Source organism: Marmota flaviventris, chromosome 7 (assembly GCF_047511675.1).
Source record: "Marmota flaviventris isolate mMarFla1 chromosome 7, mMarFla1.hap1, whole genome shotgun sequence".
NCBI classification, from domain to species: domain Eukaryota; kingdom Metazoa; phylum Chordata; class Mammalia; order Rodentia; family Sciuridae; genus Marmota; species Marmota flaviventris.
In genome coordinates this window covers 126,870,485-126,886,456 of record NC_092504.1, presented here as the reverse complement: position 1 = coordinate 126,886,456, position 15,972 = coordinate 126,870,485, and the positions used below count along the sequence as shown (strand labels likewise).

Sequence of the window (15,972 nt, the reverse complement as noted above, 5' to 3'; positions counted from 1 at the left end):
TTTGACTTTTACAGAATCCATCCCGACGTGTGGCCATCTGGCTCTGGGAAGCAATGTCTCATTCTGTTCCATGTTAGTGATGTCCCACGGAGTACAGAAGTCCATGCCAGCAGACAGCCAGGCTACAGGAGGTCATGTAAGCAAAGTTTAAAAACCATATTATGCAATATAAACACTTTTATGTACTTAATAAAAAGTAGAGTGGGGGCAAACCTGGTAATGTCATACATAAATCAGATTTTTTTTTAAATTGAGCACCTTGGATAAAAAAGAAAATGCCATTTTTCATAGATTGTTTAAAGCATTTCCTGTGGATGGAGAATATTGCACATAAGAAAAGTAGACATTTTTTTTTTTCTTGCAATTACTCAGATAGGGAATGTTCTAAGCTTTCTAATCTAAATGGTCAGTCACAACTAGTTTACTCTGCTCTATTGATGGAAAGCAGCCATAGACATGGATGTGTCTGTTCAGTCCCAACAAAACTTTATTTAAAAGCACAGGTAGTGGGTGCATTTTAGTAAGCTTCTCAACCCAAAAAAATGATAAAAAAAAAACAATTTAGAGAAGAAAAGTTCATTTGAGCTCATATTCAGGGGTTCAGTCTATGGTTGGCCGATTCCTTAACCCTGGGTCTAAGTGAGGCCGAACATCATGGTGCAAGTGTGTGGCAGAGTTAAGCAGCTCAGGACATAGCAGCCAGGAAGCAGAGAGAGCTCCACTGACCAAGGACAAAGAAATAAACCCCAAAGGCATGCTCTCAGTGATCTACTTCCTCTAACTACAACCTACCTGCCCACAGTTACCACCCAGTTAATCCATATTAGTGGATTAATTCACTGATTAGGTAAAGGCTCTCATAACCTAATCATTTTACCTCTGATTTTTTTTCATTATCTCACACATGAGATTTTGGGGGGATACCTCATATTTGAACCATAACAGGATGAGATTTGAGCTATAGATTGCACTTTGCCAATCCTTGGGAACATAAGATGGTGAGATTCTACAGCTCACATTCTGCTACTTTACTACTTTGCCTTTGAAGAAATGGGTGCTTCAAATTACACAATAAAATAATTCCATTTTCCAACTTCTTAGTTTACTACTTTAAGGAAATTAGAGACTATCTGATATTGATGAGATTATTTAATGACTAATTGAAATTTTTGAAAAATATATAAAGATAATATAAGATCAAGTTCAGTCTCAAGAACTAAACAAAATAAAGCCACAGAAATGAAAATTCAAGCACCTGGATTCTGATTGGTAAACCCATACATATCTCTTTTTTAAAATTTTTTATTGGTTCTTCTTAGTTATACATAATATTAGGTTTCATTGTGACATAATTATAAAAGCATGGAACATACTTTGCTCTCATTCAGATCCCAGTAGTATCCCTTTCCCTTCCTTCCTCCCTGTTCCACTTACATTTTGTTATAATTTCTGTGTAATTCCTCAAAATAAAATTTTGTATTGTGAACATAATGCAGAAGGAAAGGGGGTTTACATAAACTGAAACTCTTTACATAAATGCTAATAAGAAAAATGTAGTTCCTCTTTTGCTTAGTCATTTTTTGGTGCCAGAAAATAAGAACATAAAAAGTGAAACAAAAAGTGTAAAAAACATATCCTTTGGCAGTAATTACCTATAAACTAACAATTTCCCCTTAACTTCATTAGGCTTCCTTGAAACTACTGCTTAGTAGGAATTTTGGTAAGAATTCCCCTGAACTCAAAGGACCAATTTACTGGTGGTCTTTTGGATATACACTTACTAGGGTTTCTGCACTGAGGGTTCTAAGAAAGTACAGGACATTTTGATCATTGGGGTATAAAACTTGGGACTTTTTAAGCACTAGCAATGTAGCTTTGAATTATCTTGTCACTATGAGATATTGATGAAAGCAACTAGTCATTAATTTTAAAAATTCCATTTTGATAAATTTGGGGACAGGAGAGTTTTTTAAAAAATGAGATCATGGTTGAAAATGCAAGAAATTCCAAGAGGAATCTCCTCCCTTATTATCTCAGTGATAAATAAGTGTTTGAAGTTGTAAGAAAAAAATCTCATATGCTTTCTGTTTTTTTTCTTTTTTATGAATTCTGATTCCTCAGTTTTTCCTTCCGCTTCCTTTGTTGGTATTCTAACAAACAGAGGCCTTTTGATTGGTCACTTGTGACTAGTGATTAGTATTCCTGTCTAATATGAGTGAGGACTGAAAATTTAGGGTAGGTAGAGAGACCTCAAATATCTCAATTTGCATACTAAAAAGCAGGCAATCAAGTGCCATTTATTCCTTAGTGACCCTTGATATTACTGTAACTAGGACCCAGTAAAGCACAATTGGTACAGGATTTCCTCTCCAAAGCAGCTCTTATTTTGGAAAATCAATTTAGCATAGTAGGCTTCATAATAAAGAAACCTTGGCTGAAATGACATTTGTATAACTGAATTTCACCTGCAGTGTTTATCATGATCTTTACTTTTTTTTTTTTTACATTCTGAGAATAAATGTACTTATGCATCAGAATTTGGGTATACGGTGAGTTAATTCTGAGAACAAATGTACTTACAAATAAGAATTTGGAATATATGGTAAGTTCATAAGGATCTCATATCTACATGCTTTCACCAAAGCCCTCTTTATTTATTTTACCTACAACTGTAGCCTACAGGGTTGGGAAGCCATCAAACATGTCTTTAACTCAATTTGTTTAAAACTTAACAGTATTTCTTACTACTTTTTTTTGATTATCAAAGTAATACATGCTCATTATAGTAAAGTAAAAAACCACAGAAATATATACAGTGGAAAAATTTCACTACTTATATAATTACTAAGGAATAACTGATTGCATTATTCTTTCCAATGTTATTTTTCAACAATATAAAAAAAAGATACAAAGATTGTTTCTTTGCTTATTTAACAGAACATTGTAACATTTCTCCTTGGCATTACATAAGTAAATATTATTTCAATGCATATACAATAATCCAAGTTAAAATGTATCAGAAACCATCATTAATTTCCCTAACTTTAATTATTAAAAGCAACACTGTCTAATGTATACTTGGATATCCCTTTGTCCATAATTCTGACAATTTTATCAGGAAAGTTTCTTAGCAGGGTGTATTAGAGTTCTCCAGAGAAATAAAACCAATAGAATTCATAATTATAAAAGGGGATTTATTAGAGTGTCTCATATGACAAGGGGGTCCAAAATGTCCCTCAACTGCAGTCTTCAGTCTGGAAAGTCAAAGAAAGTGGGAACTGCTCAGTCTAAGGAATCAGAAGTCTCAGAACAAAGGAAGAGGCCAAAGATGCAGCCCCAGTGCTAGTGCAAAGACCTGAAAGCTACCTAGAGAGTCCCTGGTGCAAGTGTGCATTCAAAGGCGGAAGGACGTGGAGTTCCATGTCCGTCAGTGGCAGCAGCAGAAGACTCCACCTGCTTGGGAAGGGAAAGCCAAGCATTTTCTAGTGGCCACTTCTGCCCTTTGCTCTGCCTGGACCTCCAGCCTATTGGATGGTGCTTTCCTGCATTCAGGGAGGGTCTTTCCCACTCAGTTCACTGATCCACCTGACAGTCTTCTCCAGAAACACCCTAATAGTCACACCCAGAAGTGTGCTTTACCTATTCCTATCATCTCCTCCGTTCAGTCAAGCAGTGGACCAAAATTAACCTTGAAAGAAGTGAATTACAATGTCCAAATTTAGAAATAAGTTAAAGATGCTCAACACGTATTCCAGAAAGCCTGTGCAAATTTATACTTTTGTCATCTCTCTGTGAGTCTTGGTGGCCTGTCTCCTCATCCATCCTAACATTTAATCATCCTTTTTGGTTCCATGAGGAATAGGATAATAGTTTATGCCACATGTAAGTATCTCAGGAACCCTACAGAAAACCAGGGAATTTGGATTGAGGGGGAGACTCACAAACTAAGCGTACAGCAAAATCCAGAGACAGTGAAATACCATAAAATCCAAAATATGTCATTTATAGGCAAAACAACTGAAGCCAGAAAAATTTGTGCAGGAAACCCTGTTGAGTACCAGGGAAGCATGGGAATCTGGAAGGAACCCATTGATATCAGTGCTCATCAACAGATAAATACTGCAAGAAAGAAAAGGACCTGCTCTGTGAGCACTCACCTTGAACAGAAATCATTGCTGGGAGAAAAAGAGAAAGATGTTTTTGCATCTGTAAGTGGGAGAGCTCACAAAGCACATTTTTGAAAAGGAGAGAAATGCATTGGTGGGAAGGGGCTGTGGCCCATGGTGGCAGCTTCCAGTGATGACTCTGGAGGAGCTCAGAATTGATACTTATGACACCCCTTTTGTAAGTGCCAATGAACTTCACAGTGTGCATCCTGACAGGCAGTCAGATACCTGCCTCCAGTGTGTGTATGTCTTGTCTGGGGTTTCTTTCTGTCATGGAAATGTGCACAAGATGACAGCCTGTGTGTCTGGGCTCTGACCAAGGAAATGGAGACGTCAGCAGGACACCCTTCCCCTGTCCTCTGCCTGGGAGTGATTCCTTATGGTGCAGTCTGTGTCCTTCTGTGCACTTAGAAATGGCCAGCTCTGCAGCACTTCCTGGTAGAGGCTTTTCTTGAGTATCCTGATATTTTCCCCATATTTACTTCCTCCCGCTTTCCTGGAATTGCACTCCTTACCGAAATGCTTCTGTGTCTAATGATGATGTCATACTTTTATTGTTTTTTCTAATTTCCATTGGAATTTCTTTCAGGCCACAGATTATTTAAAAATATGTTGCTTAATTTTTCCAGCTGTTGAACATTCCTTAGGTATCTTTTGTGCTTACTGATATCACAGCCAGAATTTAAGTCCTTTTAATTTTTAATAACCTGCTTTATGGCCCAGCATATGCTTAATTTTGCCAAATGTTCTAAGAGGACTTGAACAAAATGTGAATTTTGTCAATGTTGGGTGTCAACACCAGGTAGATCAAGTTTATTAATTCTTTTTCAGATCTGCTTTAGCCTTATCAAACTCTTCTTTTACTGTTTGTTTTATGTGCATTTTTTAAAGATTTTTTTTTTTTTAAAAAACACCCACACTGATGGTGAAATTGCTTTAGTTCTATTAATTTTAACTTAGTAAATGTAAAGCTATGATTTCAGGAAATTAGATTTTGGATTGTGATATCCCCCTGTGTGTCAGTCAGCTTTGCATCACTATGACACAACATCTGAGATAAACAACTTAAAGGAGGAAAGTTGTATTTTTGGCTCACAGTTTCAGAGGGTTCAGTCCCTGGTTGTTACCCATGGCTATGGGCTGCATCGAAGCACAATATCATGGGGGTGTGGAGCCCAAGATGGAGCAAGATGCATCCTTCATGGTGGGTGGGCAGTGAAAAAGACAGAGAGAGGGAGGAAGGGGCAGGGAGTCCCAATATTCTCCTGAAGGGCATGCCACAGTGACGTATTTCCTCCAACTAGGCTGTACCTCTTTAAGTTTCCCCATCCCGCATAGCGCCATGAGCTAGGAAGCCAGTCTTCAACACATAAGATCCAAACCATAACACTCTGGGAGATCGGCCTCTTCCTGGCTTTGAAATGCCCCCCCACCCCCACCTTTCTAATAAGCTGTTTGACTTAAAGTCTACTTTGGTATAAATATAGCTACTTTGGTTTATTTGCCATTTACGTTCATGGTTTGTATTTATGTTATAGGCCTGCCTCCTAAATAGCACATAGCTAGCTATAGATCGTGTTATTGTCTTTAGTCCAACTTGGCAATCTTAGTATTTTACAGAGTGTTTAGTTCATTTTCATTTGTATGATTACTGATATAGATGTGTTTATCTGACCATTTCCTCAGTCCTTTATGGTGCTTTTTCCTTTTGTGCCTTTATTTAGATTAATCAGCTTTTTTATTTCTCCTTTATGTCTACTAATCTTTTAATAATTGCTGTTATACTCTATAACCTCATATGTTATAACATGAATCTTGTTTAGTTTACATACCAGACATCAGTTTTTGTTGTTGTTTCTTGTTTTGTTTTTTTTTTGGGGGGGGGGATGCTGGGGATTGAACTCAGGGGCACTCAACCACTGATCCACATCCCTAGCCCTATTTTGTATTTTATTTAGAGACAGGGTCTCACTGAGTTGCTTAGCATCTTGCTTTTGCTGAGGTTGGCTTTGAATTCAAGGTCCTCCTGCCTCAGCCTCCCAAGCTGCTGGGATTACAGGCATGTGCCACCATGCCAGGCCAAACATTAGTTTTTACTGAGATATTACAACATACATTCTTCAAAATTGCATTCTATCTAGTGGTTATTTTAATGAGAAATAATTGCATAGTGATTTAAAGCCTTCTCAAAAAATACAAACTTCAAATTATTTTCATGAAGTGAGTATGCCTTTTATACTTAAGCTTAATCTCATCAGTAAATTATTAGCAGAAATAATTTAGGAGCTCATTGAAGGAGTAATATATAATGGCAAAGTAGGGTTCATTTTAGAGATGAAAGATTGTTAACTGTTAAATTAATTAATCATATTAATGGATCTAAGAAAAAAACACAAGTTAATCTCTATATATGCTAAATATTCAGTTGAGCAAATTCAGCAATCATTGTGGGTTTATTTTGATGTTTAAACAAATAAGGGCAACTCAATAAAGTAAGAATTAAAGATTTTATGACCATGACAAAATGCTTACACACACCTGCATGTAAACACTTGCTACCACACACACACACACACACACACACACACAGGTGTGTGCACACGCACACACATACACACACAATCTCAGTGCAAAGATAGGATCATAATTTATGGCAAAATACTAGAGGTGTAGCTGCCATCCTTGCTAAAATGCCAAATGAGATAAAGATGTACAACCGTACTGGTGATGCTGTACCAGATTACCAACAAAGCACACAAGAAAAAAAATGAGTTTTAAACAGACAGGTGGAAGGAAAATGTTTTGATGACTAACTATTTAGAAACTCCCAAAGAATCTATCCAAACACTTTTAACCATTACTCAGTTTTAGGATCTAGGACAGGGACTGATCAATAAATGAATCTGACTCATTAAAAAAAGTCCTTTGGTTGGGAGTTGGAGAACCAGTCTGGAAAAATTCAAAATAAAAATGATTAACTGGAGAAAAATTCAAAATGACTAAATGGGGAGAAACATTACCAGGTGTTTTCTTTCTGGTGTAACAAAAACTTTTAGAAACAGTTGGGTGGGATTGTGGGGAGTGCATAGCAATAGAGCCATAGGGAAAGAACACCAAGGACGTTCTGTATAAAAAGAAATAAATTGCATTTAAACTTATAAAGATATATTTAAGCCAGGCATGGAGCACATCTGTAATCCCAGCAGCTCTGGAGGCGGAGGCAGGAAGATCATGAGTTCAAAGCCAGCCTCAGCAACTAATTGAGACCTTGTGTCTAAATGAAATATAAAAAAGGTCTAATTATGTGGCTCAGTGGTAAAGTGCCTCTGGATTCAATCCCCGGTACCAAAAAAAAAAAAAGAGAGATATTCAACTCGACAAAAAATGCTAGCTGTTATTTAATTTTGCTTAGGAAGTGAAGGAATATGAATGTCTCTTTCTAGATTTGCTTGCATTTTATAAAGTACTTTTGGAGGAAGCACAGGAAGTAACAGGAATGGTTACCTAGAGAGACCCCTTGAAGGGAGGATGGAGTCGACAGAACAGGAACTGAAATTTACATAAATACCTTCTCATATTGTTTTCTTCAGTCATGTGAATATACTACCTTTAAAGAAAAAATATAGCAAAATGCAAATTGGTAATTATTTTCACACATTTGTAAAGTGAGAGATGACACTGTTCCTAATACTATAAAAGTTTGATTCTATAAAGTGTTCATTTGCTGTTTCACACCTTGCAATTATCTATTAAAGTTCTTTATGTTTAGAGGTATTTTCATTCTTCACATTAAATTTTATGATCCTTTAATGTATTAGGGAGCCCATTATTTAACATATTTTTTACTTTTTAAAATCAATTTATCTTATCTTCATTATATATTAACTTATCAACTTATTTTTATTTTGCCAAACCTATTGCTTTTCCTTTGTTGAATTTAAAAAAAAAAACACTGCTTTGTATTACTATTCAGATACCAGATAAAAATTTATTTGCTTTTTTCCTGGATATTTTTATTTTTTTAAAAAAGTCAGAATTTATTTGTCATAGACTATGGAAAAATAATATAAGTTTTCTCTTAGAGAGCTAATCTATTTTTTCTTGGGATCCTTGTTAAATAATAACTCACCTGTTTCAAGTTCAGAGTTAATAATGTTTTGCCGAGTCACTCATCAATACCTTTGTATTGATAAACCAAACTTTTTATTTTTTGGTACATTTAACATCTATTCTTTCTAGCTCCTTCTTATTCTTTTTCTATTTAAAAAATTATTCAGCAGTAGATTTTTCCTTAAGGATCACAGTTTTAATTCCACTTTCTATGTCAACTCTTTTATGTCAATTTAGATTCTGATTACATTTCTTATGAAATAATTTGAAATAAATAGATTTGTAATATACAGTATTTCTTTCAGGAATCAAGTTTGCTTCTCAAATTATTTAATTACCCTTTGTCTTTTTAATCTTGTTTTATTGTTTTTTTATATAGTACCAGAACATTCCTTTTCATATTCATTCCTGAGCATTGTGTACATTTTCCCCTGCATATTGCTGAGATAGGGAATGATGTATATGATATTTATTGATTATTTAATTTTCATTCATCATTTATTTTGTCTCCAAACTTCTCAGAACTTGATCTTTTACTTCTTATGGTATCTTGGGTAATTTGCTTAACTTTCTTTATTGCATAATTGTGGAATTATGGTGCAATGACAAAGAATATGGGAAAATGGACTCAGGTAGAGGTTCAGTTATAGAAGATTCTTTGTCGTGATTGGAAAAAAGTTACTATGTTCTCCTTGACATGCTCATAGAATGTTTTTCCCTTTGGAGTAGTTATAATTGTCATCTCTTCTTTTTCTCTCCTATTTGCAAAGAATAGATACCAGGGTATCTTATTTTTACTCTAAAGTATAGTAAGGATACTTGTGATTTGCTAGTAGGTTTGAAGTTGTTCAGAATTTTCAGTCTGTTTATTTTATTGATAATTATTTTTTTTAAGGAATGTGTACTGAATTTTGTCAAATGCCATGTATAAAGATTAAGCTGCGTGGATTTGGAGCCCAGCTCCACCACCTACTAGGATAGTATCACAACAGTGGGTCATCTGTTCCTTCTCTCAGTTTCATTTGCAAAATGGGAGATGATCTTTGTATCTGCCTCTCAGGGGTCCTATGAATGACATAGGACTTATAACCCTTAATGGGGTTTGCCTGCAGTTGAAATAGAGTAGACATTCATTAAACAATAGCTACTGTCATCTATTAAGGTGATGGGATGATTTTTCCACAGGGCAACTTACATTGAAGAAGGTCCAACTGGCATCTCAGCCGTGGCTCAATTTAAAAAGAACACTTGTGTGTCCACCTCATGTTTGAGTACTATGGTTTAATTCTCAGTAGATTGGAATTCACTCTCAATTGATACTCACCTTTAAAATAATAATGTGTTTTCTTTGTCTATCAGCAAGGTTAAGAAACATGTCTGTCTTCTGTTTTTGAGGGCTCTGTTTATTCAATTAGAGGAAGGAAGGGTGGAGTTGAGTCAAATACTAATTTTTGAAACACTTTGTTTTTTTAGTTCTTTTATTATGGTAGATATGTGGGTATGCTTTTATCTTGGTACACTAATAAACATAATACTTAGAAAGTTTCAAAGCACTGGAAAGTTTAGTCATGTATGGATAGACCCGTCAGCATGAACCTCAACACCACCTATCATTAGTGAGCCTCTTAAGTTATTTCCCTTATTTTAATTTTCTGTTATAATAGGTTATTTTAGTGTTCTGTGGAAACCTAACCTGATATTATTAACATTTTTATGGGACATTAAGTTTTGTCCACTGTCACAGTTAATAAATCTCACTCACTTTGCTAGAAATATAATTTGGATACTGAAAATTGTGCAGCATATACAATTTCATTTTATTAGTATGTATTTTACAATTGTAGTTAAACCACCTTTTAATTTTGTTAGCATGTGTTAAATGATTGATTATGTAATAGAGATAACAGTGCCACTTATGCCAAAAATATATGCACACCTATTGGAGGAGATATTTTCCTTAGAATGGAGGGACTTTTGAGAGAAAGATGCTGTGATTTCCCCATGCCTTTGTCTACCTGCCCACGCCATGCTGGTGGGCGGTCTCTGACGTGGTAGGGGGAACTTCCCTCATGCCTCCTTGCCATTGCTGTTCCAGGGCAAGTTTCTGATTCTCTCTTCAGCCGTCTTCCATGTTTCTGTGAACTTTGGCAGAAACTTCTGGATTCCTTCTACAGAGACTTAGATGATTCACTCCATCCTTCTCTGCCTACTGAAGCCTTCCCTCTGGTACCCTGTCACATCTGGCTGCTCCATGGGTGGAATTACCCTCCCATTTGGTGTCCAACAGGAATTCTGGGCATGATCAGTACTCAGCTCCCTGTTGAATGTATTCTGATCCCACGTTCTGTGGATTCTGCTCTGGAAGGAGAAGTGGTCCACGCCTCTCTTCTACTTCTGTTTTCCTTTGCCTTCTCACCCTCCTGGCTGAAGTGCCACTTGCATCACATCCTTCTGAGGGTAACCTTGTGTTCAGCTTCCGCTGACAGATGGTGTTTCCCCTCTCTACTACAGAATCCAGAGACCAGATCTAGATCCAGTTTCATTTTCAAGACCAGAGGCTTGGGAACCCTAAGCAGTAGGAATTTTTCGAAACGGAGGTGGTACTGGTTGAAGTCTCAAAGGAACATAGTTCAGTGAGTAGAGTGAGTGATGATAACAAGGACACAAGCCAAGCTGCCTGGTTTCCTGTTCTGGGGCTGCCACTTACTGGCTTTGTAACTTGGGGTAAGTTATGCAATTACTTTGTTCCTTAAATTTGTCATCTTTAAAATGATGACAATAGCAGTACCTTCCTTACAAAGTTGTTGTAAAACAAAAATTAGTCAATAACACATGAATAGCTGAGAATAGAAAATGAAGATAGCCCTGGCTATTAGTTAACTAGCATGATTATTTTTTATTTATTTATTTTGGTACTGGGAATTGAACACAAGGCTACTTACCACCGAGCCACATTCCCAGACCTTTTAATTTTTTATTTAGAGACAAGGTCTCCCTGAGTTGCTTAGGGCTTCACTAAGTGGCTGAGGCTGAATTTGTGATCCTCCTGCTTCTGCCTCCTGAGCCCCTGGCATTACCGGAGTACATCACCACACCTGGCTAGCTACTATTATTTTAATGTTATTATTAAAAGTAAAAATTTGTCTTTCTTTTCTGTATTTGAAGAGGTAGAATGTGAGTAGAATATGGTAAGGTCATTGGTAACTGAAGGGAAACAGGTGACTTCCTATTGGAGATTAAATTAAAAAAAATAGATTAAGAAATGTGTGTGCCTTTAAGGAGGGCTTTGAAAGTGCCATAGAATTTAGACATACCATGATAAACAACAGGAACACTTGAAAATTGTAAACACTGGAGTGATTGCATTACAAAAGTAGCTCGATGATTTACATTAGTTCATCAGGAGCTAACCCAGTATAATCAAAGCATGAAACAGATATAGTTACAGGAATTCAGCCTGGAGGTGATGCAGGCCTGGACTGTGCCATTGCAATTAGTAGTGGTGACAAAGGAAACCAGAGAGGGTTGTCGGCAATCACAGAGGGCATCTGGACAAGGCTGCTTCTGAATATGGGATAGTGGTTGCCTGGTGCTGGATTTGGTAGAACTGGAGAGTTGGAAGAACAGGGCGTTGCCTGGAGGAAAAATTTTAATTTTAGGTTTCTCAACTTTGAGATTGCAATGGGAAATTCAAAGAAAAATATCCCAAAAGCCAGAATTAGCAAACTTTTTTTTTTTTTTTAATAAAGAGCCAGACAGTAGTCTTTGTAGACCAGATAGGGTCTTTGTCACATATTATTTGTAATGCTTTTTCCTAATCTCTTAACATATATATATATATATATATATATATATATATATATATATATATATATATATGCTGGGCACAAAATCACGAGCCACTCAAGCAGGAACAAAGTTTATTTTTTGAAACTGCCGCCAATGTCCGGTACGCGCCCGGGGAGAATTTTTCCACCCACGCGGCCTCCTCCCGGACCCGCAGAGAGAGCTCCTCCCCCGGAACTCCCTCCTACTGTACTTCCCCAACCAATGGGAACTCTCCAGGAGTCCCGTAGCCGGCCTAGGTGAACAGCAGGAGTCCAATATCCATATGAATGCAAATCTTAACATAATCATATCATCTCAATGGCTAGCTGGCGTCACCTTTAGACTAAAAATGCCATGCATCATATACTTGGCTCTTAGCATATATATATATAAATGCAAAACAAAAACCAGCTGTAACCTGATTTGGCATCCCCTTCAATGGTCTATTTCAAAAGAACAGATGCTGGACTGAGATGTGGGATCTAGAGATCCAGATTAATCTTCAGCATGTTAGTAATTTAAACAATCATGAGTGAACATGAGTGGTATTATATATTTATGTATATTTGTTATTGTGTTGTTTTTCTCCGTGGTGCCTGGCTTGTAACCCACACAGCTAGTCCTAGTAATTTTCTGTGTGAGTAGATCAATGCAGCATCTTTTGTTAGAGTTCCAGGGATGAAGGCTAAAGACACTCCCTGGTTGCAGTGTTGCAGTGCCTTGGGCTGCAGTGCCTTAGGCTCCAAGTAAAGTCTCTCTATGACTTTCTCCTGCCCTTATTTCACTAGTTTCTTTTTCTCCCCAAGAAAAGCCACTTAAACCACAATTTCTCTTCCCCAGTGCAGGCCATAGAAACTAAAAATATACTTATCTTCTTTTACCTTTTTGTCTTGGAAATGGACACAAAGATACTTTGTGATGTACCTTATCTGATAGTAAATCATTAGACCCTATTTCTAAGGGGTTCTGCCCCATACCTGCAAGGAAGGACTGCTTCCCAGAGAGATGAGAAGAAACTGAATGAACAGGCCTTCCTGGGTTTCCCTACTCGGTCTGTTGGCAGCAGATTATGCCTATGTGGTTCAGTCACATTTCCACGCGGTTGTCTATGCTCCATTTGTGCCTGTGCAATGACATCTTCGTGAAAACATGCAGAAAGATAGGGATTCCAAAAGCCGAACATGTGGAGGCTCACAGAAAGGTGATTGGGCCCTCAGCTTCATGCTGGGAGGTCGAAACCCACCTCCACGCATGTGTGCCCAGAAGCCTTCCAGACTTTGCCTTTTGTGTCTCATCACCTGGATGTTCATTTGCATCATTTAAAATATCAAAACTGGTAAATGTGTTTCCTAAATTCTGTGAGCTGCTCTAGCAAATTGGTGGAGCCTAAGGAGGGGTGCATGGAAACTCAAACTTGGAGCTAGTCGATCAGAGATTCTGGAGGTCCAGATTGTGACAGGTGTCAGAAATGAGACAGTGGGATCTGACACAATCTCTAGGTAAATAGAGCAGATTGGAATCAAATTAGCAAATGTTCAGCAGGTATCCACTGAAGACTTGATTGGTTTCCTGCTATTGGGGAGAAATACCCATGCACTTTTGGGTTCTAGAAGTGATCTGTTGTGAGTGTACATACAGTAGGACAAACTGAATTTGAGTGTTATTTTTTTGTTTGTTTGTTTATTTGACTCAGCATGGATATGCATTATTAAAATATTATTGTTAAATTACATAACTATTAAAACAAGAATTTTTGTTCAGAATTAGATTTTATAAATCATGACTCACTTCTTGTGAGCCCAGGAATTCTAGCAAGTAGATATAAAAGTAGATTCAGTAAAATTAATGAGGATTTTTAAAAATGTTTTTTAGAATTGAACATAATATTGCAGGAAATTCCTGATTTTATAATCCTATGGAAATTAATGCAAAATAATGTTTACTTATCACAGAGAGAAAAAGTAATATTTCTGGTTTATGAGATTATCATAAAATAGCCCATAAGAATTGTAGCAAACTCCACTTGGATCAAGGAATTAGAATACTTATGCTTTATGGGATTGAAGAATGTTCTGTTCTTCTAAAATTGACCAAAGGATATGGTTTAGAATTTAAATAAAAAGTTTTGGTTCTGTAATTCAGCCCAAGTTGATAAAAATCAAGGGTATGATTTGAAGAAACCTCTCAAACTAGCCATTAATTAATGAGTCATTTGTTCTTTTAACTCAAGTAGATCACTAGAGATTAAATATGCTTTCCTAGTAGAATTTATTGATTGCAAATTTAACCAACATATTTCCAGAAATATGTTGTATTTTCCCCCAATATAACCAGAAAATTATTTTGTTTCTTTTAAGATGATTCCTTAGTCCAGATAAACTGATGATCACTGCAAAATATTACTTTCATATGGATGCAAAAGTTCAGGTTATTGAAAGTAGTTTTGGACTCAATATTATGCCAGGCACTTAAGTACCTGAGTGTTGGAGACATCGACAAATCACATTTTTCTTAATTTTTTTTTAAAGATAAATGGGAATATAACATATCTAAGAACTAATTCAAGTGAAAATAACTGAAACAAGGTCATGAAGGGCCTCGGTATAGGGGTGGGTTGTGTGTGTATCACAGTTGTCTTAAATATTTAAAATATCAGATGAAGAAGTAGATTTATTCATTCATTTGTCTGTCTCTCCATCCGTCCATTTATTCATCCATCTATGCATACATACATCCTTCCCATTCAATTATAATTTCTTTAAAAAATAACCTTTTAGGGCTGAGATTGTAGCTCAGTGGTTGAACGCTTACCTTGCATGCATGAGGCATTGGGTTCAATCCTCAGCACCACATAAAAAATAAATAAAATGAAGATATTGTGCCTACCTACAACTAAAAATAATTTAAAAAATAACCTTCTATATCTAGTCATCATACATGTACTAAAGAACCAAAGTTGAGTAGTATAGACTTCACTAGAGAAGCTCCTACTCTAGTGCCGAGGCTCCCAGGTTCAAGGATGTACGTACTAGCTAGGTAAAGTAATCAGCTTTTGTTTCCTCCTCTGGAACTCTGGATAATGATATCTGACTCAGAAAGTCATCCCCGTCAGCAGAATGAGGTGTTGTGAAAGTACTAAAAAATGCTGTAAAAGATACTTTATATCATAGGGATATTTTTTTGAGGAGAGATTATGAACTCATATTTTCAGAATCTTTAGATTGAACATATATAATGAATTGGTTATCTGTTGCTTTGTGAAAAAGAAAAAAAGATTTTTTAAAAATTCAACATTTAGCAATTGAAAATCACAACATTTATTATTTCTCATGATTTTGTTGCTTGACTGATTTGGGGGTTCATTGGAAATCTGTTCACTGCCCTGCCTGGGGCCTTGGGTCTGGTGGTGGCCTGAGTTATGAGTCATGCAGTTAGGTCCTTCATTCAGTAGTCCAGCTGGATTTTTTCACTGCCACGAGAAACTTTCAAAAATGGAGCAAACAGAATGGCAAGGTCTCTGAGATCCCAGCCTTGGAGATCACACACTCCTTTCACCATATCCTCCTGATCAGAGCTAGTTCTAGGGGCAGGGCCTCGAAGATATAAAAGAAGGAGAAGCAGATAAAGGGGCAAAGTCAGAGTACCAAAGGACACAAGAGATGGGAGGGATTGTAGCCATTTCACTTATTAACCCACATTGTATATGTAGCGAGGATTAATTTCCCATGTGGTAAGAATGTAAATAATTTATTTTTCTATTCATGATGCCAACATTTTTTTTTAAATTTCAGTAATCCCTACTAGCAAATAATAGCATGAAACAAGATAAACTTTAAGTCCTCTTACAGTTCATGCTAATGGTTTGTGA

At 36.6% G+C, this 15,972-nt stretch overlaps 1 protein-coding gene across 3 annotated transcripts in view; it reads left to right on the top strand.

The window, feature by feature from the left end:
- Nucleotides 1-15,972, top strand: part of Il15 (interleukin 15) — a 73,146-nt gene that overhangs the window by 21,917 nt on the left and 35,257 nt on the right. For 2 of the 3 annotated variants that reach the window (XM_027926737.3, XM_027926738.3), the window contains exon 2: nt 15-136. The gene's annotated coding sequence lies outside the window, so the exon portion shown is untranslated. Of the gene's footprint in view, nt 1-14; nt 137-10,771; nt 11,001-15,972 lie in introns of those variants that run through there. The other variant, XM_027926739.2, reaches the window with a different exon arrangement.